This window comes from Augochlora pura, chromosome 6 (genome assembly GCF_028453695.1).
Source record: "Augochlora pura isolate Apur16 chromosome 6, APUR_v2.2.1, whole genome shotgun sequence".
In the NCBI taxonomy this organism is placed as follows: domain Eukaryota; kingdom Metazoa; phylum Arthropoda; class Insecta; order Hymenoptera; family Halictidae; genus Augochlora; species Augochlora pura.
In genome coordinates, this window is record NC_135777.1 from 12,885,228 (window position 1) to 12,911,967 (window position 26,740).

Here is a 26,740-nt window from a genome sequence, read left to right on the forward strand (position 1 = left end):
CGAACGTTATCTATTTTGACAGCGCGGTACGGCCGCGGTCTGTCCTGGGGTTGGTGCACGGGGGTGCGCGGGTAATTGTGTTTTAACTGTGCTTCGTACAACGGTGATATTCGTCCTCCATTTTCCGGGGATACATATTGTACGCCCTCCGAGTCCCGCGACTGAATTTTTCGCGGGTGCGGCGCCCGTGCGGCCTCCTATCGGCTGGATCGGTTCGCGCGAACGTTTTGCTGTCCTCTGGATTAATATGCGGACGGCGAACGTTTTCGATTAGTTACGGCTAAACTGCGGGTCTTTATGGAAAATAAAAATCCTCTTCATTAATTGCAAGATATAGGAACTATATGTGGATTTATTTCTTCTGTTCACGTTAAGTTTATGGATCAAAATGGCGGTTCACTACCTTTTTAATTTACGATTCTTCCAATTGCAAAATACATTTATTCAATATATTCGATACTCGCGTTACTCGTTAATTGTTACTATTACAAATCAGTACAAAACAGCTGCTCTTAGTGGTCCGTAAATCTAGCGACAATCGTTTTAAAAGTTGATAAAATGATATTGTGAAATGATTCAAACGTCATTGCTATTTTGCGATTGATCTACTCAATCGTGTCGTAAAAGCATAAAATCCGTATTATCGCAGACTTTGAAGACGCGCTTCCAAATCGACTACAACATTATTCCCAATGATCGGATCATCGAATTTAGCACCAATTCATTTCACTGTGGACGCTGTAACCAGGACAACAACGCCATGATTGCAAACAAGTTTCGAACGGAAGATTGTCCGATCAGTCCAACACCTGTATCTCCAGAGATCACGAACGAAGAAGGTATCTGTTAATCCCAGAATATCCGCACGTTTTCCCCGGTCCAAATGTCAAGTAGAAGGGAAACGTTCTCCTACTCGTAGCTTTCAATCGATCGCGTCCGATTAGTGGGCCAGTCGTTTACTTTATTTCGCCGGTACACTAAATCCGTTAATTTTCTCTAAATTGGAGGTATAATAGGGGCGGCGAGCGTTTACGTCGAAATCCCCGAAGCCACGGGAACGCGGTTCTACACGAACCATGGGCGGAACGTATGCAATATGGCATTCAATTTGCGACGGATTCGCTGTCTGGCAACGCAAACAACCGCTATTGGGTTCCACTTAATGAACCGGAGCTCGAGCCCGACTCCCGTAGCCGGAGCCGGGAGCCGGGAGCCTTCGGAAGCATTTTTGCGGTGTGGGCTCGGCTTAAATTGGACCTACCCCTCTCTCCGCGATCCTCCGCCTCCGCTTCCACTCATTTTCTATTTGCTTCCTGCGACTTACGCCTCGATGATTCTCCTCAATGCAGCAGCTCCGCTCGGCACCGCTCGGCTCGCAGTTATTCTTCCTGTGGTTAGTTACGGCGACTCGTTGTCCATCCTCGTGCGCTTATTTGTCCCCAGAAACGCGCTTTCCGTGCTGCCGAATGCGTACACCTCCACGGAATCGCTAAACACAGCGAACACTGAGCAGAGGATCTTATTTATCTTCGTACAGGAGGTTTACATCTAGTCAAGCTGCTTCGATGATTGTTCATCGAATTGAATTATTCTGGTTTGCGCCCACCAATTCTCCAGAGCTCTATGTTATAACCTGACACAGCTTTATTTCCTGCATTTTATTGTTTCATCCCTATTTAACCAGCTCCTACAGATCGATCAGGTAAAGCCTTATTTTATATTTCATTTAATTTACCACTCATTCTTATGTTATTTGCAAAAGCGCATTCTTACAATAACAGAGGCAGAAACGTAACTCGTTTTGACTATCGGAGAATCATTGAATTAGGCAAACAGATAATAGAAACTTGTTTTCAATCTAGTAACATAGGCTGCAAATGTGACAATCGTATCGTTATTGCCGCTATTCTAAAAATCGATCTGCAAGATTGTAGTTTATTAAAGTCATTGTTTATCCGAAAATACGCAAGGAAAGAATTACGAGATAGTACCATAAGCTAATGCGCCCATGAAGAATCGACAACAGTCGAATGGCATTTAGGTGTTCGCCAGGCGGCAGTCTCTAGTACATCGTCTGGGATCGCGAAGCACGCAACGGAAGTCGTTTTCGGCGCTCGAGGATTACGGTGCAGGTAAATTTTCGAGCGGAGGAACTTTTCTTGTCGCGATAGTCGATCGATCGAGGGAACCGCTCGTTAAAAATATTAAGGCTTAGGTGGGCAATCCTCTTAAAAAGTTCTTCGAGCCCGTGAAAGGATAACGCTCGAGGGTGGTGAGACGAAGAGGGACGCGAGGAGACAAGAGAGAGAGGGAGAGAGAGAGAGAGAGAGAGAGAAAGAGAGAAAGAGAGAGGGGCGGGGGAGGGAAAACGGGGCACCGGTATCGGCGCCGTATCGTTCCGCCGCGCAAGTGTCCGGTAAGCTAAGCGGATCCACCGTAATCCGGATTACGTATTTGCTCGGTTCTCTGCCTGCTGCCATCTCGATCTCGTGCCAGTCGGAGCCAAAGACGTATTTGCCTTCTGGCAACGCGCCGTCTGTTGTCCGTAATCTGTTTAACGCTCCGCGACGAACGATGACCGACCAACCGACCGACGTCCTCTTTCCGCCGACGACGAACAGACACGAAAATTTTAGAGACGCAATCAACAGCAGGCCACCGCCCGCGCGTAAACATCGCTCGAGTCGTCTTAAACACCTTTGGGATTAATGCCGGCTTCCGAGGCTTCTTTTACTACCTTTAACCGCCTAGCCTTCTTCATTGTTACCGCTTGTTTGGAGATCGTTCCGTGTTTTCACTGTTTGGACATTTTTAAGGAACGAGAGGATCGACAAGATTGTTTCGTTATAAACAACCGTTGGAAAATAATAGACAGAGAGATCATTTTACGAATTTACGGAGAGTGTTAGTCAGAGTTTCCGTTGATAAACGCGGACAAGCGGGCGATGTCATTGTACATCATTGCATATTTGTAAATAAGTGCAAATAAATAGTTTAGTGCATTAGCACGTTCCTTCCAGTTGATCCAGTTGATCCATTTGATCCATGAAAACTGAACATCTCTTAAAGACCAGACATATAATGTGACCATTACATTATATGTATTGTTCCAACTTTGGATAGGAAGAATTAACACAGCTTGAAAATTGTAGCTCTTAATTATATCATAATTCATAAAATCCTTATTCCAATCGTTAGACTAAGTGAAAATAATCTATATTAATTATAAGAAACGTAAGTGAAATGAAACCCTATCTTCTATTTTAATAATTATAACAAGTTGAAAACAATGTAACATTATCCTCAAAAAATTCCTAATACTTTTTTTCAGTTTTATGTTTGTAAACCATGTTGTTCAGAACAAGAAATGTTTGAATGTTTCAGTGGGGTACATCGAGTAGGCGTGGCCTCGCTGTGTCCGGAGCCAGACGAGTGCTCCGGAGGGCAATCCTCGTCTAAATGGCGCCGGAACGGTTCTCCGAGGATGGAAGGACGCAGATCCGGTCCTGGTGAGTTTTGGAATCTGATTTTCGTTTGCTATCGAAGTTATCGCTAAAAAATATTAGTCAGGCGATTCGCTCGCGACGGCAGAACGCTCCTCCCCGACGGATGCGCACGGTTTCGTCATCGATCGGTGGCGATCTTTAAACAGCGCCATTAACGATTGCGTGCACAAGCCGAGGGGGTCGCGATCAAATGAATATGATGAAAGAGTGGCGGCATTAGGAGAACGTGCCGTGCATACTGATTTGCGGCTGATTGATTGGACCCCTTTCCACTCGACAACGGTGCACCACTGCTATCCCCTGTCCCCGTTCAGCTGATTCCGCCCCACGAGCGAGCCAACATCGTTGATATTATCGAGCACCCTGCTCTCTCTCTCTCTCTCTCTCTCTCTCTCTCCTCTTCTCTCTCTCTCTCCCTCTCTCTCTGTCTCTCTCTCTCCCTCACTTCCAGCGTCGATGTACTCGCGAATATTTGACGCGTCGCGCCGCGCCACGCCACCCGTCCGCTCCGCCTCGCCTCGCCTCGCGTCACGCACCACGCAGCTAGCATCGCGTCGACACTCAATACCGGCCGATAATTGCACGATACACCGTAAAGGGAAGCTTTTTCTCCAATATTTTCCGACGAATCCCGGCTACCGTTTAACGTTCATTAACGCGCTTTATTGTCTCTCATGATCCGCCGTCGCAATTACCCGTTTCGAACGTGCACCAACGATTCTACCATTTTTCCCGGACGCTGCGCTTTTTACCCAGCCCTGCAATCTACACTTTCGTTCCACCGTGCAGCCATTGACATACCACGGCGTATCGCACGCGGCGCTGCAATTTTTCGAACAAACTTCGATAAGCAACGTTCTTCGTTAAACCTGAACGATGAAGGTTGATCACTAAAGCGGTCATTTATCGGTCAGGTTAACGTCAATTAAACTTATCTCTTGTGACATTGCTCCACCATTGCTCCCCATTTCTTTGAGCACCAGCAACGTTGGTTAACCAGTTTGCAATCTCTTTGAAATGTTACTGGGTTTATACTGCTATGTTTCAACCCCCTCGTATTTGACTAAATACAACACGTTTATAAAATATATAATTTAATAAACTAGAAAATATATCCCTTTCAATCGATTATCTGTTATTGACGAGTATCCTCACTATGAAGAAACGTCGACATTTTCTGTTGTCGCAAATATACTCGTCACGAACAGCTAACTGATTGACGGACGCGTGCTCGAAACATCTGTTCGTTACACTCGAGTAGTTGCACAGACGTCGCGAAGTCTAAATAAAAATTAGGTAAATAGGCATAATACTTTCTAAGCGTCAAATTGAAGCTGATGCCGGCTCGTTTATGAAAACAGAATTGGGAAAATTTCCGAGGAGCTCGGTAAACGAGGAGAAGCCTGACGGCGCGAGATCGGAGGGGTCGGGAAAAGTTGACGAAAAATTTGGAGGGGGAGCCGACGACGGGCGGCTGGTTATCTTCATTGTCTGGAGGACGGCGGCAGAGCGAACTGTTCAGCTGTAACATAATTGTTTTTGACGCGGTAATTTTACAGTGTCGTGCGTACACACGTGCGCGTGTCGTCCGTGTCCGCGAGGCCGAGGGGTCGCCGAGAGAAGCGCGCGTTGCGTCTCGTCGCGAGAGAGTCCTGATAACCGGCGTGCTTTTCCTCCTCTTCTGCTTCTGCTTCTGCTTCTGCTTCTGCTTCTGCCTCCGCCGGTCGTTTCTTTTTCGACGTCACTCAGCGCGCATCGCGACAGCCTTTCGCTGCTCGGGAGCCATCTGCCAAGTCGCGCCGAGTCCTTTCCATCGCGTCGACCAGAAACACCACCCCGAGCCGTTTCAATGTCCCGCTTGACGTTTTCTCGGAGGAGTCCCGCGGTCCCCCGCTCGCCGACGACAGCCTCGGGACGTCTTCGAGGTCGCCGTACCGAAAGTTCACCCATTCCTCAATCTTCCTGTTGTTTCTTCTCGGAAACCACAATTCCATCGACTATCATCGACTGTCGCGGTTCCAGCCACGGCTGAAGAATAGACCAACGTTATCTCGCCATAAAATTATGGTAAAAGTTTACTTCCATAATAATATATGGTATAAATTTGCTACTGCTGAAGTATGCTACTGTACTGAGTAATAGAATCTCCCATCAATGGTACAAATTGTTGGTTACGTTGCAGAAGGGAAGTTTTCATGGCTATCAAGAAAAGTCCTGCTTTCCGAAAACCGGGGAGTACATCGGTCATTTTTTTCGACGACTATCGAGGACTGACAAATTCCGAAGGAAAGCAGCAACTCGTCAGACACACCACGATCGTTATCATTCGCTTCGTTAATCCCGCAGCTACTGCCTAGGAAACCGGCGGACCTCTCCAGAAATTCAGCCCTTATTGTTGCTTTGCGTCGTGGCGCCTCCCTTTGGAAAATCCGTGGAACGAGTTGGACTGCTGATCCGCAGACAGCGGTAAACTTGGCAGGGCCAGCGTCCATTCGCTTCGTTAGTCCTCGAGATAGCGAGCCGGCGAGGTGGGGAGAGGGGGAGGCTGCAAGGAAGAAGAAGTCTCGAAGTCCGCAAACAAGAGCGAAGAAAAGGAAAGAAGAAGAAGAAGAAGATTCTCAATTCCCGGACCGTAGAACGAGAGGACGCGCGCAAGCTCCAAAGACGACGACGACGACGACGACGGCGACGCCGGGCGAGGACGGTGAAGAGAGACGAGATGCTGGTGCCCATCGCAAGAGAAGCTGCACCGCCCGAAGGAAGGAAAGCGGTTCTTGAGTTCGTTCCGTCTCGCTCGTACGTTCCCCGTCGACGCTGCTCTTTGTCCCTGTCGCGCGCGTACACGGGTTCACACGCACGTACCAGCTCCGCGCGCGAGTGCGTGAGTGCGTGCCTGCCTGCCCCGGCTGCCTTGGCTGCCTTGGCTGGCTGGCTGGCTGCGTGGCCATCATCCTCGCGATCCGAGACGTCTCGCAGGAAGCGCGGAGAACGAAGGGAGCCAAGAAGGAAGGTAGAACGCCAGCAGGGTTACTCGGTGGGCTCCGCGGCCGAAGATGCGGCTCGAAGTAGCCGGGAGCTACCACCGGATGCCCGTCCTCCCGACGCAACGCGGAGGGCCCTTCTTCTCCCCCTGGACTCTCGACGAGGCTCGAGCCGAGACCACATACCAAAGAAAGTACCTCAAGTCGACAAGCCCGGACTTCAACCTGGTCCAGATGACCGCCGAACACTGTTATCAGCTTCGAACTAGATCTTTCAGCCAGTTCCCTCGCGCGAACTGACTCCACTCGAAGAGCTACAGGCTGGTACCGATCATGGGTCCCGACTTCATACTTCGAGCAGTCTGCTTTAGTTCGGCCTCGTTCGAATCAGTGGGGCTACTTGCTCGGTACTTAGTAGATGGCAATTAGGTCGCGGACCAATTAGCACTGAAGCGACACTCGTGGATATGGGCAAACAGATCGGTTGCCGTATTTAGTCCATCATCGATTAATGGTTCCTCGAGAATGGCAAATATCTTAAGATTAATTAGAATCTTTAATCATTTACTTGGAAAGAGACAATTCTCGCGTGACTTCATTTACTTTTATTCCTAGCGTTGTATTCATTTATTCATTATAAGACGAAGTATAAGATTTTTGTTTTGTTTTAGAAAAAGTAAATAACATTTAATAGAATTACAGTGATAAGATTTATGTCGTTATTATTCCGGATGATATACAGGTAGATATAACATGTATGATATATCAATAATATATCGATGATGATCCTTGGTATCCCAGTCTAAGAAGGAGTCCATTACGAATAATTGAAAATCCAGGAACACCACAGGCACATAAGAGCAATAAAAGAAAAGAAAACCATCGTTCGTCTATTTATTTAAGATAGCATCTGTAGGAAGTTAAAACTGTAGCTACCTAGTGAACGCAAACCGAAACGCTTGTTTCACAGTCTTCTTTCTCTCCTTCAATTTGTAGCTGTCGCATCAAATAACCATGGGGTTACCGAATCCTCTGAATCTTTAAGGAAGGATAAAAGATCATGAATAGACTGTCCGTGGTTGTCGAGACGTACCGGGTTCAGTTGATAAATCTCCCGTGGTCGTTGCACTTTACGCGAAATCCCCACATATCTTCGCATCATCTGATCTATATGTGTCTCGATCTCCTATGGCGCCGGACATGTACCCAAGAAGTAATCATTTTTCCCAATTAATCAGCCCTTGAATCGATCGTGAAACCAGATAAATAGATGAACTCGTTCGTAGCTGCTAGTAGGCCACCCGATTAATTTCAGTGTTGCCAGCAGCTCGTCGGAAGTCGAATCGTCCGCGTCCCACGATCACGGGCGTCGAAGTAGGTAGACATCGATTTGCGGGATAAAACCAGCAGCTCGTATCGCTTTCGACGGTAGATCGATAAGGTTCTCGGAGTTGTCCGCCGGTTTCTCCGTTCACGGAAGAGTACGTTCGAATTCCACGGATACACCGGTTACACCGTATCTCAATCGGATCGTATTTCAGCGGCGTATCTCGCGTGCGAGAATCGCGCCGGTGTTCTGGCTGTCTGCGTTGAAATTCATCAGTCGGAGTAACGACATTAGGCACGCGCGTTCCTCGCCGGCTTGTTCGCGTTTACGATCGCAGCCGCCCTATTGTTCCGTACAGTCTGCGAGAGGAAGACAGAGGCAGAGCGAGGGGGGGAAGATCGGAACGACAGTGGCAGCAGCAGCTCGCTCGCGAGAGTACTCGCGCTCGATAAAGGCGCAGCGGAGCAGGGAGGACCGGTGGTAGCATCGACATCGGCATCGGCATCGCCGTCAGAGTCGGAGTCAGCATCAGCATCAGCATCAGCGTCGAGAGCGTAGACCCCCGAGGCGAGGCATACACCAGCATGGCGTGGCGTGGCGCGAGCTCGAACTCTCCGCTCGGCTCGGCTCGGCGCGGCCTGGCGCGGCCGTGCGATGCGATGCGATGCGGTGCACTCTGCCGTGGTACACGCCGCGGCTCGGTTCGTGTTCCATGGGGTCTCTCCCTTTGGGTGCGCGGCGTTCATACGTGTATCGACAAGCCTGTGTTGGCAGAGCGTCGCGGTAGCCGCGCCGGAGAGATGGGATTGCGCGATAGGCCGCGTGTCGAAAATAGAAATATAATCTGATAGGCTCATTGTGCCTCGAGCCACTCGCTGCTATCTGCCACTACCACCGACGAATCGTACTCGCTACCTCGACCCTCTCGCTCCCATCCTCGTCCTCGTCCTCTTCGTTCTCCTCGTCCCTCCGCCTTTCTCGCGTTTCCGGCGCGATCGGTACCCCTTTCCGCTGAATAACTGAACGTTGCTCTACCTTCTCATCCGCGAGAATAATTTTCTCTGCCTTTGCATGACGAGAAAAAACTAGGGTTCTCGTAAATCTATACGGTCTTTAACCCTTTGGTTATGATAGATTTTGGAGCATACAATGCAAACTGTATATGGTGCTTCTACTGTAACCTATACTATGAATGGTATGTGTTTGTGTATTTTTCCAATATACGTTGGAGGGGTCGATATACTGAACCTTATACGTTTCTTATTAAAACCAGTAACAATAATTATTATTATTATTATTGGGAAGGGTACAACAACGCCATCCTCTGTGCCAAGTTCAAACAAACATGAACACGTATACAATAATTTCATAGAAACACATTGTAGCAACCAGAGCTAGTCGCGTACAAACCATTGTAAAAGATACAAGTAATATATACTGTTATCAGTGTTATCATTTAAATATATTTCTACACTGCGATTATCTAGATCCATTTCCATTATTCTGCAACCACGAGGAAAATAATAAAAATGATAACAATAACAATAAACACTGTACAACCATATTATAAATATATTTCTTCTAAGATAATAGAGAACAATACATATATTAAATATACTGCGACAATCTCATACTCATTGATAAAACACTTACAACCAATGGTCCTGTAAAAACATATTGGGTTGGGGAATAAGTTCGTAGCGTTTTTTTCTTTTCTATTATCTTACAACGATTTGTTGCTGTTTGACAAAGTGGGTCATATTTATTAGATAGAACCAAAACTACATTACATCAACGGAGAAAATGGGAATATTGACCAGGAAAGACTGACAATAGCATCATTTATGATATCGGCAACAGGCATCACATCAAAATTATTTATATGATACATAATTATTTATATACAGACAATAGAAATACAACGACAGTAGTAAGGAAATTTTTACAACAGAAACGTCAACATGAACTTGACATAGACCGTTGCAAATCAAAGGTGAAATCCTCTAAGAACTCACTAAAATAATAATAACAATAACAGCAACAACAACAATAATATTAATAATAATAATGAAGGTAACAGTATACTAGAAGTAAATTTTCAAAACGCCCATAAGCGCCCAGGGTAATCTAGGGTTAAAGTTAAAATAAAGCAAACTTCCAAAGTAGAAACAGCCGCTCATAGGCAGACCTCGTTCAGACGTGAACAATAGTCGCTGTTTGCCTTGAAGGAGTTGTACCTTGCTACATAATATCGTTTTAATATGAAAGAAGAGAATTCTTTGTCTTACAAGATTCACATCGGTAACGACAAAAAAGTGTTCAGTCTACTACCTTTCCGCCAAATTGTCCTACGCGTGGTTTCTTTGCTCTCGGAGCTGATGCAGTGCCCCGGAGGGCACGCGGTGCTCGCGCCTCGAACAAACAACGCGTTTCCGGCAAGTCACCGATAAGCACTCCAAAATACCACTCGCGGGCGAATCCGGTCGAGTCGAAAATCCGCGTCGCTGCAGTTTCTTCCGGTTTCGGCGTGCGTGCACAGCGTGGGACGTTTTTATCGATAGGATTTAGGAGGCAGTTCCGTGCGCCGGTTATTTACGAGCCCCAGTTTTACTGTAAAGGGAACGGAAAGCAGTAAACGCTGCTTACTTTTGAAAACTGACCTCGACGGGGTCCCGGCCTGAAATATTTCGAGGGGAAAAGGGACGCGAGGCGATCTCGCAGCGAGAGGATCGAAGGGTAGAAGCGGAGGTTGCGAGAAAAAAAGTCTGCGGAGGTCTTTTCCTTACCGCGAGGCTGGCCCGTAAACCACGGCGCAGCGGGAGCGTGACCAATGGCATCGTGATCGTAAAGAAATTAGAGGGGCAGTAATGGTTTCCGGGTACGATGGCTTCCGGCCGGCATACATCTTCCACGGGGCAAGCCGCGGACAAGCGGTCGCTGTATATTGGTTTAGCGAGTGACCCTTCCCGTCTCGTCGACGACAACCGGACCCGACATTTGTCCCAAGCTCCGCAGTCGCGTTTTATTTGCCGGCGAATCGATTCGTTCGACGCGTGTAACGCCACGCGATAAATAAATTAACCCTTCGCGGACGAATGACGCGTATCTGCGTCGACCGGGTTACACGGCATCGCGCGCATGCTAGCCCAGCTCTGCAAACTCGAGCGCAATTTGCCAGCACCATTTTTAGCTAGCCTTTTATGCCCTCGTCCATCCAGTTTGTTAAACTTCTACTGCGAATCGAATCGCTTCTTCCCCTAATCTCTGCCCGTAGCTTTTACGCTTCTCTCATACCCGATTGACTGTTTCAGATGTACCGATGATCACGGTAACGTCCGGCGTAAACTTTTCTTCAGTCTCTCTTATTTATTTCCTGAAAATTATGAGTTCGTGTCAGTAATAGTAAAGCTACCTGTTCAGAAAGTTATTTTCTTCTTTTATAAGAAAATGGGAGATAATTTTTAATGTTTATGTCAAGAAGAAAAAGCTTCAACATTTGCCTGGTAACTTTTATATCTTATACTCGTAGAAGTCCTGCTTTACCTCAACACCCTTACGATATGAAATTTTCTTAAAAATAAAACGATTTTGCGAACGATCCAATATTTGATCTTTTGCCATTCCGATTGCAATGCTTCGATTAAATAACATATTTCACCATGTTCTATAGAAGAGTCATTACAATTTTAGCGTCTCTGTAACGTGATGCTCTTACCATCGAGCGAAAAGCAAGGCATTCGCGACGCGTCTTTCTCAACGCATTTTCGATTATTCCGGTCGAGGGTCAAAGTGGGATTAATTGCAACGAATTCAGGGGTTCCGTGGAGTTCGAAGAAAAATCAACCGACCGGAATGTTCTCGTTTTCGGCGGTTCGCCCGGGCGGAAGACGTCCGGAGCCGCGCGGCCTGTGACGCGGCCACTCGGCAAGATTGCGATCTTCCGGTTCCCGTAATCAACGATGCAGCGAATTTGATTTGCGGAACCGCTCGCCCCCCCCCCCCCCCCCCCCCCCCCTCTGTGAATCGAACAACGTCGCGGTGCTCGCTGGGAACGCGCGAACGTACAAACAGAGATGCAATCAGGGACGCGACTATCGGCCCGTGTCGAGCGCGGACCCGGCTGCGCGTATGCCATGTACCGTACGTTTTGTAGTATTTCGCTTTGCCGATGGAAACTACCGGACGAAGCGGCGCGGCGCGGAGCTGCGCGGAGCGCACCGTTTGTCGTAACAATTGGCCCTCGATTGTGTCCGGCTGTTCCTTATTTTACGGATCGTCACTCGGCGAGAGCGACGATCGACGCCCTTTTCCAACAACTATAACGCTCGCCCTGTTTCGAGCTCGATACGCTCGTTTCGGAATCACGAGCACTCTGTCGTTTCCACGAATCAATGGTTGGCGAGGCTGTTCCCCGTCGAGACAGCTGAAGATTTTACGCGTTTTATTTTAATTGGGCGTCAAGCATCTTTCCAATTTGCTTGCACGATTTTATTGTGTTTTTAAATCTTTCTTGAATTTTTTAATCGAGAGATTTTAATTTCAAATCGTTATAGCATCTTCGGAATAGGTAAGCATATTATACAAGGGTTATTATATGCTATACAGTGTCTCAAGAGTCACTTGTAATTGGGATATGAGGGGTTCCCGAGGTCGTTTGAAGCAAATTTTACCTTAGCGCAAGTGCGATCCGCGGTTTTGTTTATGAGTTATTAACGAAAAATAGCGGCCAATGAGAGACGAGTTCGGCTGGAGCGAGGTGGTGGAGCTAAAGAGCTTAGTTTCGTTCATTGGCTTGGCCACCTTGTGCCAACTAATCTCGTCTCTCATTGCTCACTATATTCTCATTTATAACCCGCAAAGCCGCGGATTGCATTTGCGTTAAGGAAAAAGTTACTTCCAATTGCCTCAGGAACTCCTCATTCGCGATTGAATTTTGATACATCTCGTATAATTGACCATAGAACGATTTAGATATTATAAGGTTTGAGGTCTGCATGTGAGAGGGTCGATGTGTGCCCATATAAAAGAAAGTTCTGTAAATATTATGTTTCTGGTTCGAGATATATTTGTTTGTATACCATTGTTAAATAGTACATTTAGGTATCTGCAAAACTAAAATATAAAAATTTATAAAAGGACTTCATAGAAAAATTTATATATTATATCATATCGTATTGTATCGTATTGTATGGTATCGTATGGTATCGTATGGTATCGTATGGTATCGTATGGTATCGTATGGTATCGTATGGTATCGTATCGTATCGTATCGTATCGTATTATAGTATGTACCTACTAATAAAAAATCGTGACTACTTTTCGATATCGTCACGCTGTATTTTTGAATCCTACTGGTAAAGTTCCACGTTACAATTGTCAGAAAGTGTTAGTAATTCAACTCAGTGAACAGACTTGCCTTCAGCCTCGAAAAATAGCGTTGACCCTATCGTCGTGGAACGTTTCCGTAACAAGAAAAAGCCGCGTACTTCGACGAATAATTGGGAATTACCATCAGTTTGCCATCTCGTCTAGCCAACTGATTATCAAGCAAAAGTCGATGAAGAGGAGAAAGAAGAGGGAAAGTGTTCCGCAAGAGGAGGATTCCAGTTTTTCGAGCATCGGCAAGAAATTGAAGTGGTAGGTGGCCGGGCGATGTACGACCGGAAGCGGAAATGATCGGACGAGCGAGGGAAAGAGGAATCGTTGGTGGGCGAGAGAAAGCCAGAGGGAGGAAGGGAGAGAGTGAGAGAGCAAAGGAGGGAGAGGGAGAGTTAGAGAGAGAGAGAGAGAGAGAGAGAGAGAGAGAGAAAGAGAGGCGGAGAGCCGCTCGTTCCCTCCCCAGAACGGCGCAGCTCGGAGGCCCGTTGTTCGTTCGTTGTGGATGCGCGATTGCGAGCGGAACACGGCGGAACGCAAAATGGAACGGGGGCTTCCCGGCCAGGCCGTGTGCGTACTGATTGATCAACATTGTTGCCGAATTAGACTCCAGCGAGATGGGCATATTGATTGGCAATCAGTGTCGCCCGGCCACAACGAAGCCTGTCCGTCCGGGAAACGGTTTGCTAACGCAAACACCGTCGCACCTGGATCTCCATGATGTTGTTTTCCGACCGGGGGGGAAAAAAAAGGTCGGAAAAAATACCGCGCGTCGAACGTTTTCCAACATTTTCGACGCCGATACGCGGCCCCTGCTTTTTTTGCGAACGTCGGATCTTTGACGTTCGACCGCGGCGCCGACGAGCGCTCAATTCCCGCGAACCTGTCCGCGGCCCGCGCGTTTTACCATCTGAAATGCAACGGGCTCTCTTCCTCCACGGACGATTAATCCCGGTAGTAACGGTCTATGGGACCCGGGAGCTATCGAGGCTCCCAAGACTCCTGGCCAGCCGTAAACCATCGAAAACGCGGGGCCAGCCATGGGTGACAGAAAAGAATGCGCTGGAAATCGCGCGAAACTCGCGAGATCCCGTGCTACCCGGCCCGGAAAATCGACTACGGTCAATCAGCCGAAGTACCGACCAGAAAATCATCGGGACCCGGCAGACCTTACGCGTAGGTTCTGGGTTAGGTCCGGATCCTGATGCAGAAGCTTGTCCGTGCAGAAGGGACATGCCTCGTGGTCCGCGAGCGTAACGCGGAATGCCGCTTTCGACGATCAGCGGGATTCGTTCGCGCGAGAGGCTCCTCTTTACGACTTTCCAGCGCGAAAGAGGTTCTTCCGCTCGCCGAGATGCATCCTACGCGGAAGCACTAATTCCCCTCGGTCCCTCCGGCGAAGCCCGCGGCTGCAAACTGCCCCATTAGCTCCGCCATCGACAGTCTCCGCCGACTTTCCGTAAGGAACGATCGCGAAAACTTTTTCAGTCCCGAGATCGCTGTTGAACCTGTTCTGCAGCAGTCTTTATGTTTCCATTTCTACCACTGTTATTTTCAACTTGCCAACTTTGTCCGTAAAGCAATTATTAACACGTTGAATGCCATATTCATTTTATGTGTCGCGACTGTCTAGCTAGCAGGATAATAACATAACTTGCGTCTCCTTCGTTGCGAGCAACGTGGAATATTATTGTTGACTAACATGAGTATTGTTTCCTGACTTAATTTATCGTTAAGACAATTTGGAGTTAAGTAAATTTATAGTAATTTTATCATTTATTTTGATTGTATTTTTGACATTTTGACATGCATATAATTCTCATCTGCTCATGTTACGATTTAATGTTGTGTACAGCAGATAAGTTAAAGTGTCTGATCATTTTAATATTATATAAGTTCAAAACATCGAAATTCATTCAACGTATTAAAAAGATGATCAATTTGTTCGTTCGAAAAGATGAAGGAAAATTTCGAGTTGAAAGCAGAAGGCGAGTTCCGTGTTACGAAACGTTCCGGACGGTCACTTTTACGCTTGATTCCTGTCCGAAGGTATCGACAGGTCGGTCTCGAGATCGTGAAACGGTCGTTTCGCCGATAGCAGACGCCGGCATTAGAAACCTCGGGACGGGATCGCGTTTACGAGCCGCGCATGACCACCGACAATGGCTAGCGGAAGGCCATTCGTCGTTCGAGGCGCGTTTCTGTTCCTTTTTTTTTCCTCCGGTTCTTTCCCAGCCAGTGAAAAGCGTTTACCGCAAGTCCTCGATACGCACCGCGACTCCGGCAGGGTTCGCACGGGCTGGGAAAAATGCCAGTTAGCAGCGGGAGCAGAGTCGGCAAAGGCAACTTGCCGAGAATGAGTAATCTCGTCCCGATTTAACGCGCGTCCTCGCTTATTAACGATATCGATCCCCTGGAGAACGAAGCACTGGGATCAGCTTGGACGAACCGCGCGCGCGGCTCGCGGCACGATCGTCTTTGGTGTGCTGGACGCGTCGGAGTCTTATCCTTGACTGGGTTCCTTTTAGGCGAGCGCGTCGGGTTCGATTCATGGGCGGTAAACGGTCTAGTAGGCCGACTTTTAAGGAGCATTACGCGAAAAAGACCAGGTCAGATTAGGATCGGCCGATCCTGCGGTCGATCCGGCGAGAGGAGCGTCGGGGTCCTGGGTTAGGTAAGCCTTCCTCGGCGAGATAAGCGTTCGGATCCGACCCCGGAGCTTGATCACCGATAGCCCGTCGTTCTAACCTACTCTCCCGACACTAGCACCCAATTCCAAATCCTCCGGCAGGCACCCTTTCCGGTTGGGGCCGCAGAACCGGCCGACGCCGCTGGCAAGCATCCACCTCCGAGACCGTGGCCGGCCGGCCGGCTCTCTTGCTCTCCGGCTCCTCTATCCAGTCCTCTATCTCTCTCCCCCGTCTCGCTTCTTTTTATGGTCTGTTAAATGAACTTCCCGCGCTCTTTTATATCGACCGGGACGGTCATTTTAGCGGGACTCCGCTCGCTGCCTCCCTCCGTCTCCGTTCCACGAGCGGGCCCCCGATTTACGAGCAGCCGCCCGTAGATTTCGCCCCCGGGACGGAGGATCCTGTCTCGTTCCTGGTTCCTGTCGCCGTTGTTGCGGACTTTCTCAATTAAACTCCGACCCGACACGCGGTATCGATCTCGGAATCTCCGGGCGAGGCTCGTGAACCCCGGGACCTCCGTGCCTCGATCCCCGGTCTATTATTTCGTCGAAGGACGGCCAGCCGCTTTTGCGACCTGCGATCCGACGACCGGGAGGGAAATCGGATCGCTTGCAATCCTTGCCGACAATCTTTCCGGAACTGTGAAATTACGTTTTCTTTTTTTTTTCCTATCAAGAAGCTGCGATAAAAAGACATTGCAAGCTGTTTAAAACTATGACTGATACATCGCCATCGACCATAAAATGGATCAAAATGACTTGGGTTTACCATCCCGATAAGGAGGAATTAACAATTAATTTAACATGGAAGCGAATTATCGAGTTTTAATAAAGGATATAATATTCTAGAATGGTCAAATTATAGTCTCAAATTTTTGGATCTCAATGGTAACGCTAGTTTTTGGGTGACAGTTGTTTGAAAGATCTATAACGTATGTGATTCGCGTCTGACTTGTTGCATGTTGAATTGAAATTCAATATTCTTAATCTCTTTTGGATCCCAATCGATATAGGAAAACACAATAAAATGCTCTGCAAATTAATTACCAAATTATAGGAAATAATACCGTCATCCACATATAGATATTGCAGCAATCAATATGGATATTCAAGGCAAATGAAAAAAAATAATTTCTTTCTTCAATAGTATCTATCCGCACAGTGGAAAAATTGTGAAAACGTTCTTTACACCTCCCGCAACGGTAAGTCAGCGAAGTCACGAAGGGAACATAGGGAGTTTCAGCTTGAAGCTGTTCAAGTTCGGGACGAGTGGACAATAGGGGGCTGCTAAAAGGATCAGCGAAGGGTGATTTCGGACAAGAAGAACACCATCATCCGATCGGGCCGAATAAATTGGAATAAGGCATGCGATCCGCAAGAAGAAAGGGCTGTTTCTTTCATTGCTGCAATTTTCGCGTCCGGCGGACCGGTGCGGCGGCTTAATCGACGGTCAGTCGATAATTAAGGAAGGTCGGATCCGCGTGCTATGGCAGCGGAGGACTCGGCCAAAGGGTCCGAGGAACGTCAGCACGCGGACAGGCAATTAAAGCGACGCGCGCGCTTAGGCACCGCGGCTCGGAAAGTTTCGGTAGGCGCGGGGCGAGCCCTAACAACGATCGGAATGCAGATTCGCGGAAGGGGGAGAAGGGCGAGGATGAGTTAAGTGGGGGCAGAAGAAGGGCAAAGTCGACGGGAACAAAGAAGAAGAAGAAGAAGGAGGAGAAGAAGAAGGAGAAGAAGAAGGAGAAGAAGAAGGAGAAGAAGAAGCAGCAGAGGCAGAAGAAGTAGAGAAGGAAGAGCGGCAGGGGAGAAGGACGGAGAAAGAAGAGAAAGAAAAAGAGGAGGGAGAGATTTAGAGGATCGACGAGGAAGAAGAACGACGCGGAGAGGTAGGAGAAAGAGAACGATCGAGGGACGAGGGGGCACGGAAGGGGGCTGGCTGCCCGGTAGCAGTTTCCCAAACCATCGCCATTAATAACCAGCGAGATTATACGCTGCTGCGGCTGAAGCCGAAGCTCGAGCCGAAGATGTTGTCGGAGTTGCCGATAAACGCTCGGAAAGCAATGGGCTTCCACTTAATGCAACCTGCGCGTACGAAATCGAAAGCAACCCGCGTACGTAGCCGTGTTACCGACAAGATGAACCCGCCGATTGCAGACAGACCGGTCTCTCTCGCGAAATAAATGCGGAAAGTATGCTCTCGTCCTTGCGCATCCCAGAAACGACACATCGAATCTCCGCGTTTTATCGGCTGAAACCGGTAAGCTGCGATCACTTAGGATAAATTCGGTGCGCCTAAACCGTTGGCCGCAGAAGCAATTGGGAACGCTGTCATAGTTTCGCCTTGTTCATTCAGAGCCCGCGTGGGGTTTCTAGGGCACGACTTATCGATCCGCGGTAGCCGTTCCGTCTTGCCGGACATAATATATTCGTTGGTTCCGTATGAGAGGGGTGGTCCTTATCGCGGGTGTAACACCGGTAAACATGGAATGCGGCTGACCAGAGGCGGTACACGTCCGGGGCCAGGCCGGAGCCCCGGCCTCTCTGGTACGTACGTCGAACCAGTGGCGGTATTTGGACAGGCTGTCGAGCGCGCAGACGGTCGTGGAACACCGGGCCAACAAACAGTACAATACAATATTACAATCCAGGCAACGGCAACAGCAACGGCAACAGCAATGGCAACGGCAACGTCCCGCCGGCGCAGGTACAACGCAGTGACAGCGCAACATATCAACCGCGGTTCACGTTCCCTCTTTCCCTCTTTCCCGCCCGTTCTCCACCCCTCTGCCAGCCGTTCGTCGTTCCTCTCCCCCGCGGGCCGCTCCTCCTCCTCCTTCTCCGTTTCGCGCGATCCACGATATTCGTTCTCTCCGTTCGCCGTTCGCCTTCCCGTGCCTTCGTCCCTGTTCGATCGAACAGCCCCCTCCCCCTCCTCCCGCCCCACTCACTCTCTCTCTTTTTCTCTTTCTCTCTCTCTCTCTCTCTCTCTCTCTCTCGCGCGCGCGCGCCTCGCCGACCAACTATATCTGATTGGCCTGATCATTAATCACCGGCGACCGTGCGGCGGCCCTGTCCCGTCCTGCAACTAAACTCGTGGAATCGAACTCACCGGGGTGTACGTGCTGCCGGTTCTCTCTTCCTCTGGCTCGCTCACGTTCCCCGCCATCCCCCCATCCTCTACCACCGACTTCGCCGAGATTTCTTTTCTTTGCCTTTCCTCTTCCCCGCCCCGAGCCGGGTCACCCTCTCTCGCCCGCCGCACAGTTGCACCCTTCGTCGCGAAAAATTCGCTGGTCACGACTCCGTCAGGAAACTTCGTGGACAGGGATTAGCCGCGATTGGGGCACCTGGTTCTCGAAAAAAACCGGCGTTCGCGCTGCGTCACTCGCGAGGCGACACGCGACACGCTCGCGAGTCCAGTACGCAGCTGCAACGTGTTACCGAATGGGTCTCCGGTTCCGTGAAATTCACGGGTAATATTGAATTTGAAGATATGACGTCTTTCGGGGGATGTTGTTTCCTTTCGTGGGTGAAGACTTCGAAATTGTTACTTGCCATATGTCGTATTCTGTCGTTTTTGCGACATCAGTTTTTTTTATATGTATAGTCTTTAATTCGTCCCATAAGGTGTTATTGTCGAATCGTTCGCCTGTCATCGAGTGGCATTATACGTGAGAACTTGGAGATGTCAGCAACATTCAATATTTAATAAAAAATGTAGCAATAAACGAAGATTTCGCAGCAAGACCGCAATTTTGTATTTCACGTAAGGGACACTAAATTAATTTTGTGAACATAATTATTGAAGATTGTAAGACGTAGCAGGACATAAGAGGATTAGATGTATTTAATATGGATGAGGAATACAATAAATATATCTATGCACGCTAGTGATGTTGACAGCGAATATGTTATTTGCAACTATTGTTGACTAGCTATTTAATATGTCATTCAAAAGAAACACCCATAAAATGCATACACGTAATCTGCAGCTGATTACTTGCAAAACGTATCCTATTATTCTTTGCTATATAAGACATCGGTGTTAAGTCTTGTCGGTGCACTGCCGTATTCGATCGAGACAAGGAAGGGCGTCGTCAGTTGTCGAAGAAAACAGGGGGAGGATGGATTCTTTTTGCTCGGGATCGGAGCCTTAATCCGGTCGGTCCGGCGGAGAAGCGCTTAATAAAGTACGAAGTTATGATTGGCGCGGCCGGCTAACTCGATTAACCTGTCGGGTAATTAATTTATTCAAGATCCCGCGAATCGATAGGCGGCCGAGGAGGAGAAGCCCGCGATGATCGACTTCTCGCAGAAGTTCCCGCTCGTCGGCACCCTCTCATCGCAGCTCGTTCGCCCGCGGAACTTACGATGTCGTTAGCGGATCCGCTTTTATCGGGCAGCTTTCGGTGCATGCTGCCACCCCCCTTTCGCCGATATCATTTCACTGGCGGAATTAAACTTTCCTAACGACCGGTACTGTCCTCTGTCCCCGCGTATTCGAAAGTCCGACACCGCTTCCGGTTCGTTCGCATTTCTGAAAATTACTCGCGTTCGAACTTTCGAACTCTTTCGACGGAAAACTTTGAGACGAGCCGAGGAATGGCGATCAGAAGTAAGTTCCGATGGTCAATGCTGGCGCCGGTAGTCTGCGAGGGACTAATGTATCGATATCAATTCCGAGAGATCCAGGAAGTCGCTGTTGTCCGTGGATGTAAACTGTCCGATGATCAGGAGAACTTTTTTTAGAAATAGTTGATTAACTGTCTGGGACACGATCCGATGCGAGCATCTTTCACGTTAAACAATTTTCGACTTAACGTTCCAGAAACCTTTTCTTTTCTTTACCTAATTGCTTTACAATTTGGGCATCGTATTCGTTAGTGCGTTGCTTCATTTTGATATATTGTATCAAAGACCGTTTAATATTGTGCTGTGTAGTATTAAGCTTCAATTTTGATTAGTTTATAACATATTACTCTATAACAGAGTATTCTATATCCGTATTGGTTTAATGATTGATTTATAAATTTCTAGTTTCTTCTTTCTACCAAGTCCTGACCTTTTACCTGTTAAATAATACTACCTTCCTTTCAGCCGAATTTGTGTAACTTTTGCAATAATAAGTTTTTTCCATTTTAGTTTCGAATTGAAATATAGTCCCGTGTATTCAACTATATTTGAGGTGTTTCTGTGTCTCTCTCCAGGCAACTAAAATCGCTATTCACGATTTTAGCGTCACTAGTGTTCAGACTGGTTGTTACGTCTTACCAAAACATTCTGCATACTGTACCAATTATCCGCACAGTTCGTTCTCCTGTCCGGCATCGAAAGGACCAAAGCTACCGCAGTCCTAAGAGGATGAGAATGGTCACGGGACTCCCTTCGGTCAATCAATGCGATTCAGTTTGTCGAAGAGGTCAGCGCGATACTCTCGACTAGGGAATAAGGTCTTAGAATAAGAAGAGAGAAAAAAAAACGTGCGCGCAGCCTGTTACGACAAATTGGGGGCTGCCCGTCGTGACAAACTCGTGGCAGCCTCGCCCCCCGGGTATCCTCCGGTGACCTTAGCTTCGCGGGTTCATCGAGGATCTCGCAGCCGATCTATCGGCTCTCTCCCACGACCCTTGGTAGCGAGTCTCCTCGGGGACACCTCTAATAGCCGGATTATCTGTCCGCTTGTGTTTCTTCCGTCACCCTCCCTGGCCTCGCCCCCAATAAGGATAACGAGTCCGCGCGCCGGTCTTTCCACGTCTTTATCGGTGTTCCGGCGGGGACGGCAGGTGGACGCAGTCCGTTACGGCCGATTCATCTCGGCCAACTACCACCCTGTCGGCTTCTGTCTCCGCTGGCGTATCGCGCTGATCGATCGGCCTGCTTCCCGGTTACCGTCGTTGCCATCCAAGGGTGACATGCTATTTTTAATTAGAAATTCCAAGCTTCTCGCAGCTTCGTCGGCAACTAGTTCAGGCTGACTGTCTTCGGCAGATGCTGGCCGCTTCTATCTCTATCAAGAACTGAGACTATCTTCATTAGAGGATGATTGCTTCTTACCGGCTTGATCAGAAGTTCGTTAAGGGTTGTCCTAGGATTCTTCATCACCAGCTAGTACAAGCTATCTTTATTACCAAGGATTCAGTTCTACATCAAGCAATAACAGCTGCTACTCATTGTGGTTCTGACTTAGGTCTGTCTCAAATTGCTTTACTTGGAGCTAGCTGGGATTAAGTATCTTCGTCGGGGTTAGCTAAACATGCCTACCTTTTTAAAAACTACCTACGTTCTAGCAATTGGTTCTAGTCCTCTCGATCAGCGATTATCTTAATCGAAAGCTGACGAAATCTAAATAGCTTTCCGTCTTCTAGCCATCTGTTAGAGATTTCGATGACCGTTTCTTCAGGATCGACAAGTTCAAGTTCTCCATCGAAACGATGACAGCGGTAAACGGCATATCAGGAGAAGAAGCAATCATTCAGCAGAGTCTTTAAAACAGTTAATTGCTGTTGCGGCCGGATCGTTACCGTAATAGAATAATTTCTATTACGGTCGGGGACCGTCGCGTGTCTCGATCGTTTTGCGCAGCAGAAAGAGAGAGAGAGAGAGAGAGAGTCACGGCTCGTTATGGAACGCGTGGTCGCTAACATGCTACCGCCGATTAAACAATGTTTTCTACTAAATCGTACTTTAACCGGGCATCGCGCGGGATGTAGAAAATGCGATTGAACGACGACGGTACGGAATAGGTTTCTCGAAGTGTTTGCATGGCTCTGGCTGGTCGTAGAACGTCAGCATAAGGTAATCGTGTCGCGGACAAGCGTAGACGCGCAACAGACCGAAAGAATCCGTTCGAGATTCTTTCTCGCGAACGGGAACGGAAAAAACATCGATCCTCGAGCGAGACACGGTCGTTAGAGGTTCGTCTCCCGTACAAATAACTTACATGACGCGAGTTATTCGAAGCCGAGCTCTCAGCGAGCCTGTGGCGGGAAGAAGAGCCGCAAGAAGGAGAGGAAGGAAACGACCGGCTGTCCGTCAGTTTATCTTCTGGCATACGTCGACTATTAATCAACGGACCCTCCTAATCGTTTGACGAACCAATCGATAAATCAATAACTTTAAGCCGTCCTCGCGGTAGCTCCGTAATACCCAGTCGCGATTATCCCCAAAAAACAATCTCCGCTACTCTTATGAACTTCAACGCGGCCCTCAAGAAGTTCCCAAGTGTCATTGCAGTGAAGTTATTCGAAATCTTATTATCCTATTCCTGCCACTGCTTCTTCGCGTTCGCCACTTATTATATTTACCACCATATAGATGAAAACCCCGTTACATGTAAATTAATATTGACGTTGAGAATCATGTAATTGTCTAATAAGTAACTCAAATTATTAGCTATTTGCGTTAGGTCCACTGGAACGAACAATTTAGGTTTCAAAGGAATATAGTCGGAAATATGTAAAAAGTTTAATGCTTGAAGAATTTTAATCAAAATAGCGTTCTCTCTGTGAGGATTAAAAGCGTAAACATTTTAAATCTTCTTTTTCATTTTCTGCTATACTCTCTCACAACCACTGCACGTTCTACCAGGCGAAGAAAATGTGGAAACAATGCATTCGGACGATATTTGCGGCTCCAGCAGTAAATCAGCCCCAAATTTGCAACGGCGGCATCGTTTCTAAAATTGTTCCGTAGCTGACATCTATTTAGATAAGACTTGTGGACAGATTTGACTCGCGTTCGTGAGCGAAGTCGACTAATATAGTTGCAATGCCGCAGTAAAGAGTTCGCGACCAATATGACCGGTGCTGGTACAGCTTAATGATCCGGCCGATCGGAGGCGTCACGGTTTCGCCGTCGGAACATCGCTTCCGGGCTGGAGACGTCCGCCGGTCTCGGCTCGCAAGGTGGTCTACGGCAGCAGCCGGCGTGGCTATCGTTCGGTAATATCATTCCAGTCAAGTTTGAACGCGTTAAAGCGTGCAAGGAGTCGCCAGGCCATCGAGGGCCGGCTCATTTGCTGTCGTTCGCTGCCTACGGCGAGGCCACCGGTGCCTCGAAATCCATTAACGTTCGCGCGCCGCGCTCGGCCCGGCCAATAAATTTTATTAATACATTCGTGGCGGGGCAATAACGACAGCCGGCATTGTGCGCGAGAGAATCGACTGCGTCCTCTCCGACCGGAGGCTCGGGACTCGATTCTCGGCTGGTGTACTGGTCCCTGCTCCGCTCCGCTTCGCATCGGTCCGCGTCGGTCCCGCGACTTTTGCGCCGAGCGAGTTCTGCTAGCCGTAAACCTCGCGGCCGGCGATAATGGCAGCAGCGTTTTGTGGCGTACCAGAAAGCCACTCCGCCTTCCGGGATCCCGATGCCCGGCCTGGAACGTGGAACACGACTAATGCATTTGCAGTCTTAAAGCGACAGCGCCGTGATTGCCAAACACATATCGGTACTTCCCGAGTCTGTGCGCCTCGGTCCGCGGGATCCCGAATTAAAAGGAATTCCCGTGGATCCGTGGAGGCAACTCCGATACCATAATGGAGAGGGTCTCGCCCATCTTCCCCCGTGAAACCGTAATTCAGGCTCGTTCCGGCACCGCGGGATCGCGACCTGCTAATTCACCGTAATTCCGAAAATCTATATCCTAAAAATCTATTCGGCTACCACGCGATGCAAGGAAATTGGAGCCACGAGGGCGAGGGGGGTGACATAGCCTAAGTGGCTTTCACCCCGTAGCCTGGTTTCGACGAGGAGGAAGAAGAGGAGGAGGAGGAGTAGGAGGACGAAGGAGCTGCAGGGAGCCTAGTCCTTAACGAGATACCATTTAAATATCAAATTTAACCCGATCTTCGGCTCTCGTCTCTTCTGCACAGCAAAGGGGAAACCGGTGATCGGTTTCCAATCTGGCGGATGCCTTATTACAGACTGGGCCGGCCAGGTTGTACGGTGCGCGGCTGCACGTGTCTACACGGACACGGGGAGAAGAAGAAGAACCTTACCGGGCGTACACAGGACGAACGGCAGCCGGTGGGCTTCTGGTCGTCGTGCTGCAAGAAGAGGAGACGCGACGCGACGAGACGAAGCTGGACGGGACGGGACGAGACGAGACGAGACGAGACGAGACGAGACGAGACGAGACGAGACAAACCGAGACCGGGTTCAAGGGGATAAAGCGAGAGAAGGAGGAGGACGGAGCGAGAGAAAAAGGTCCACTCGAGGCTGAGCCCCGTGCATATGATATTAAACACTATAATTATTATTTAAATTCCAGTAGGATGGCTCCCGGTGTTGCGGCTCTCCTCTCTCTCTCTGCGCGCCGTTCTCCCCGTCTCTCTCCCCCTTTCCCCCGCGACTCTTGTTTCTCTTTCCCTTATTATTCTCTTCCCCCGTTTCTCTCCGGCGCTCTCTGGCACTGGCTGCCTCGCCGCAACAGCATCTCGCTTGGCTCGGCTGATACCGATGCTCCGCCGACTCCTTTTCACTCTCGCTCTCGATCTCCACGGCGCGGCGCGGCGCTCGTATGGCTGCGCAGCCACGCGCTTTTTGCTCTCGTATACCGGTCGCCCCTGCGCTCTGCGCCGCTCTGCACCGCTCTGCGCCGCGTCTCCTCGATCCTTTTGCTTTTGCGAGCACACTCGCTTTGCTTTTGCTCCGCCCGCGCGTAGGCGCGACTCTCTCGGCATCCCACCGTCCCGAGGAGAACGGATACCGGGAACGAGCCGGGGAGAGACAAAGAGACTGCCAGGGGAACGGGAGAAAACGGTCGCAACCGTGCTCCGAGACTTATAGCTATGGCCACCATCAGATGGTTTATTGCCAGGACCTGACCCCATGTAATCACTATAAACTATACCTTCTTCTTGCAACCGGCCCTCCGCCTATACCTACGTGCCCGTATTAGGTGCCATTACGCGTCAAGGCGCGACTGGCTCCTCTTCCTCTTCCTACTTCGAATCTGCGCTACCGCACCCTGCCTCTTCATCGGCGATCCTGATCGGGATCGCACCTTATAGCGCTCGAGGAATCAAAGGAGATGGTGACTCGAGTTACTCGGAAAATGTGGGGAATCTACGTTCCAGGGTACTGCAGACCTGTCTACCGTCGCGCCGAGGAGACCTATATGGTTAGGGTACTGTCACTCATCTGCTTAAACTTTTGATTTAAGTCGGGTCCTTCTGCGTATCCGCGGAACATAGCTGAAATTCCTGTGAACTCTGGTCTCGAGAAAAAGCGTCCGTAGCGTGTCCTCTTTCGTGATCATTGCAAAACGATGGCTGAAGAGGGAATCTTGGGACTGGCTCTTGAAGACGTAACATTGGTAAAACGGACATGTATAACGACGCTTTCCGAATTTTCAGCCATCCGTTTAAGCTACCAACATACCCACAAACCACTGCTGAAATTCCTGTGAAGTCTGATGTCGAGAAAAGGCTCCTTTAAAGTGTCCACCTTCGTAATAATTACAACACGATGACTCAAAACAGAATTTCAGAACCAGCTCTCGATGACGAAAGAGAAAACATTTACATCGCGCATGTATCCACCACCATGCTAAGTATCCTATATTCCTGCCGGTCTTTCTGTCCTCTGTTTAGCCTGCCAACATATCATCAAACCGCTTCCGAAATTCCCGCGAGCAAAGGGTTCTTGAGAGTAAACGACCGTAGTCTGTCATCTGGGAAACTTATGGAAAACAGTGTGGACAGGGATGGGAACGGTAGCCAGGCCAGGATTCGCACCGCGTCACGATCGGTTTCGGCTTAGCATCGCCGGCCGGTCGAACCCGAAGGGAAGCGTGCCCGGTAGAAGGCAGTAGCCTCTCCAACACCGATGTGAACATCGTTGAATATCAGCCGGGACC

General features: G+C 48.8%; 1 long non-coding RNA gene across 3 annotated transcripts in view; it reads left to right on the forward strand.

Moving 5' to 3' along the window:
• Window positions 1–26,740, forward strand: part of LOC144471440 (uncharacterized) — a 243,515-nt gene that overhangs the window by 92,772 nt on the left and 124,003 nt on the right. Inside the window, exons 2-3 of one of the 3 annotated variants that reach the window (XR_013494284.1) lie at window positions 3,385–3,509; window positions 5,853–7,069. This is a non-coding gene — a long non-coding RNA (uncharacterized LOC144471440). Of the gene's footprint in view, window positions 1–3,384; window positions 3,510–5,381; window positions 5,528–5,852; window positions 7,070–26,740 lie in introns of those variants that run through there. The other 2 variants (XR_013494286.1, XR_013494283.1) reach the window with 2 other exon arrangements.